General features: G+C 41.6%; 1 long non-coding RNA gene across 1 annotated transcript; it reads right to left on the bottom strand.

Annotated features, from left to right (window-relative positions):
* Positions 1 to 587: 587 nt before the first annotated feature.
* On the bottom strand, positions 588 to 3,647 carry LOC146253272 (uncharacterized). The gene is made up of 3 exons (XR_014731851.1): positions 3,517 to 3,647; positions 2,396 to 2,594; positions 588 to 2,237 (listed from the first exon to the last, which is right to left on the bottom strand). It is a non-coding gene; the product is annotated as an uncharacterized LOC146253272 (long non-coding RNA).
* Between the last annotated feature and the right edge of the window lie 671 nt (positions 3,648 to 4,318).

Here is a 4,318-nt window from a genome sequence, read left to right on the forward strand (position 1 = left end):
AGCCTAGAGGTTTGATCTGTATCTAAGGGGCAGACCACGAGTTAGCTTTAATCAGGTGCCTTTGTAATAACACCATCACTAATGACAGCAGCACCGCTTCACAGCCACATAAAGAGCTGTCACGCACACACACACACACACACACACACACACACACACACACACACACACACACACACGCACACACAAACTGAAGATATGCTGTGGTGCTCCAGATGGCTCTAGTAGCCTCTGCGGCCATCTTAAGGCCACAGTGTTCTGACAGTAAGGGACATTCAATGGTCACCTTGATGGAAAACTGATTTCCGCAGGAAAATGTTGTTTCTATTGTGTTTTCTCTTTGAAGTGATTGTGCCGAACAAAGGTTTAAAATGGCAATGTGAAACTGTGATTTAATACATATATGCTATGTTTTTTGTCTGTCCTTTAGTCTACAAAACTAAAAATAAATTACTGACAGAAAGTGGACACATTCGTAAAAGAACGTACCACACAGACAAAACTCTAAAAAGAAAAAGATTCGTTGCATCCATCAATCTGAGTTGTGCTGAAATATTCAATGAGACATAATATATCTTGCAGCACACTCTTGATTCCACAGTCTGGTGATTACGGGGCTGGGGTGGGAGAAATGCAGTCAGCAAGAGATAACTGAGAAGAATGACATCATGAAAGACAGTGAGGAAAACCCTAAAGAATAACCCTCACAAATCGTCAATTATGTTTATCTTACTGGACTTGCCAGGGCTGGTCTATGGTCACTGAGGGCCTGATTATGCTGGAGCTGTGTTTACAGTGCACCACGCCCTTACAGTGTATGAATGCAGCTCAAACAATAGCCCTCTTGGAATCAGACCCTAATGCGCTGTACACTACACACAAGAACTAAACCTGATTGCAATCATACTGTATACGACATCATAAAATGAAGACACAAGCAATTGGCCTGATATGTATGCTTGTGCAAAAGTACGGTATAGTCCGTTGACGTTTTATTATTGGCAATAAGGTAGCAGCAGATATTGATGACGATACATAATTAGAGAAAGCGACAATAAAGCTGCACAGGAATCCCCAAATCCCCTCCAATCCTAATTCGTTCCATTTATTCCCAGCTACAAATGCCTACACAATGCAATCCCAGAGTGGAGCAAATATCCTATCAGTAGCACTAGCAATCAACTGGGGAACCGCATCATAAAAAATAAAAAAAGATATATGCATCCATCAATTAAATATAAAAGTAAAATATTACCTTTCTCCAAAGCAAGCTTACAGCCTGTGTGTAATTGAATGTACGATAAACAGCTCCCCTTATACCACTTCAGCTGTAACAGCCAACAGGTCAGGAAGGCATGTCTACAGAGTCAAGGCGAGAACGCAGTGAGCAGGACATCTACAAACACACACTGTGGCACGTTCTCTAGCTGAAGCTCAGAGCAGAACCGACGACAGTAAACGGGGAGCTCGTGAGGATGTGCTGCACCGCACTTTTACTCGCTGTCAATCTTTCTTGATCCAGCCCAAGGCTCTGCTGATACTGGGGCTTGGGTGAGCCCCGAGCCATCCTCCGATAATAACCACGACTGTTATGAATGAGTAAACCAGCAGCCTTGGCTGAGTCAATACAAATAATAACTAGCTGAATGACGAGCGCCGTACAATGAAAGGTATCACCTTCTGTAGCACATGTAACAATTATTGATTGTTAGGTAAAAAGGTTTAGATATTTACTCAAAACCCACAATGCTATGTGACAAAAAATAAAACATTTCATGTTTTTCAGGTTTCTATACAGTATGTGAAAAGTTGCTTTTCCAAAACACATTGTACCTTCCCTTTTTCTTTCCCTCTCCTAGTCTTGCTCATGGACATTGTTCTTAAGTAATGGGCAGGCACTCCCTGTAGTGCAGCAGTTGGTTTGCCAGTATGAATTTATTTTCAGGCTCCTGCTAGTTCTCCAAGTCTTTAACAAAGGCTGCTGTTCGTGTTGAGGCATTTGTGTCTGTCCTTTCAGGAAGTAAGGAATGTGTGCTGTATTTGTGACTTCCTGCTTCACTCCAGCACATGACCAGATTCCAAGGCTTTAAGACAGGGCGGGTCTTTGGTGTGGTGTGGGGTGGATCCCAGTAGAAGAACAGGGCTGTACTGCACATTATTTTGTTCAAGGCACTTTGTGGTGTGAGAAGTATCCAAACATGTTCGAAAATGTGTTGAGTCACAATCTGGTTATAACTCTGAAAAAAAAGAAATTGTAGGCAACAAGTTTAACAGTAGTTATCTTGTACTCGGTACTTGATCAAAACACACACAAACACACGCACAGTATGTGCACAATGAATTGATATATTCTAGAATGATCTCTCCCCCCCGTGGCTGCAACCTCTCAACTTACAGACAAACATGCGGATGCACATGCCACACATGGCACAGACATTGGCAATCTGAAGCGCCCGTCCACATTCTCCACTCATCAGACAGTTCCTGGTCTTCAGACAGCAGCTTTTGCAGCCGCCGCCATCGCCGCCGTGCTTCTCATCGCCCTCCCCCTCCGCGCTACTGAAACAGCACCCCATGGCCCAGCTCTACACTCTCTGCACAGGGATTCAATCAGCATGTCAATCAAACTGCCCCCTTGACTGTCAGTCATTGCATCAATTTATGAGAGGTGACAACCACAACATTGGATTGACCTATTCAGATGATATAGGTTGTTGATCTCTGATATTGATCAACAAAATACTTGAAAGCTCTTTCTACACTATGCTCTCTGTTATCAATACATTTTGGAAATTTCACTTGCAGTCCTTGATGTGTGATTTAAAATGCTTGGCATATTAAAATTGGGTTTAGGCTCACCTATTTCAAGATGAGCCAACTTGTTTCAAGTATAACAGCATAATCATTCTTGACTAGTATAAAGTAATTTCCACTTGACTAAGTGATTTATTTTCTTGTTTCTTAGCTTTCAGTTCTCAGTGTGCTACAAATAAGTATTCAATTTTTCAAATTAAGAAATACTTGCTAGTATTCAGTATATTTCACTTATAACTGTGCTGCAGCAGTCTGATATCAAGTAATTTAATCTTAAAACCAGCCTTTAAAAAAAAAACGTATTTCAAACTTAAAAATGCCTATCAGAGCCTACTTATTTCTAGACTGGAACCAACTTTGATATTTTGTCGAGCAAAATTATTTCTTGTATTTTAAGATACTTTTTTTACAGTGTAGCGGTATGCCTTTGAAAAGTATAATGTGTTATGATAAAACCGGGGCAATTCCTGCAAAGCATTCAATGTACAGGTCCTGATCATAGTGTGTAATAAGACATGTCATGAGACACTCATAAGAACTCAACACCTATCTAATCACTGATATTTATCTTCAGTGGTCTTATTATCAAATGCTAAAGCTATTGCTGATATGCTATTGCAAGTCAAGTCAAGACTTGTGTTAAAGTCCAAGATTAGTGTAGACACTAAACTTAAAATACTTTTGACCTTTCACCCACCTTACCTTGTCTGCCCTTACTTCCGATTCTATAACAATGACGTCAACTCCTTCCACAAAGAAGACAATTTTTTCCTTTTTCAATTCCTAATTTCTCTCCCGAGTCGTTCTGGAGTTGTGTGTACATGTCAGCTGCTCCACAGAGTGTTCACCGATCACACCTCCACAATGAACCAGCTCCACAGGGTGTGGATTCAGGTTTTTCAGCTTGTTCCTTCACAAATCACACCGACAACACGGGCTACAAGTACAATCTAAATGTGTCATCTGACACCCATGTGACGCGAGCATCATAATTGGGTGTAGCAGGGGCGCCGCCAGGAATTTTTTTTTGAAAAAAAAGTACAATTTCTATTAGTTTTTCAATTTGTTGGGGCCCCTGTCAGTCAGGGGCCCTTGGAATTGGCTTAACTTTTCCCCCTATACGGCGCTCCTGTGGTGTAGCAGAGCAAGTGTGTGCTTGTGTTTGCTTGCGGGCACAATGTGGGTTTCAGTCGATGGAAACCTGGTTCTATCAAGTTTTGTATTATTAAGTCAAGCTGCCAAAAAGCTAAAGAGGCCTTAAGAGTCATCACTTTAGCAAGTTCATGTTGATAATGAAATCCAAGTGAAAGATATTATTGTCCACACGGCTTGGGGACGGGGCAGCTTACAGCGTGTCGTATGCTATCTCCGGAATGCAGTCGGATGTAAACAATGAACTCGTCTGGAGTGGTGCCACATTCTACAGGCCTGGCCAGATTTTTAGGGGTCAACGTGGATTAAAAAGGACATGAAAAACTAAATCGGCTCCATTTGAACTGGTGTC

Source organism: Hypomesus nipponensis, chromosome 17 (genome assembly GCF_054491055.1).
Source record: "Hypomesus nipponensis isolate SF chromosome 17, ASM5449105v1, whole genome shotgun sequence".
Taxonomy (NCBI): Eukaryota; Metazoa; Chordata; class Actinopteri; order Osmeriformes; family Osmeridae; genus Hypomesus; species Hypomesus nipponensis.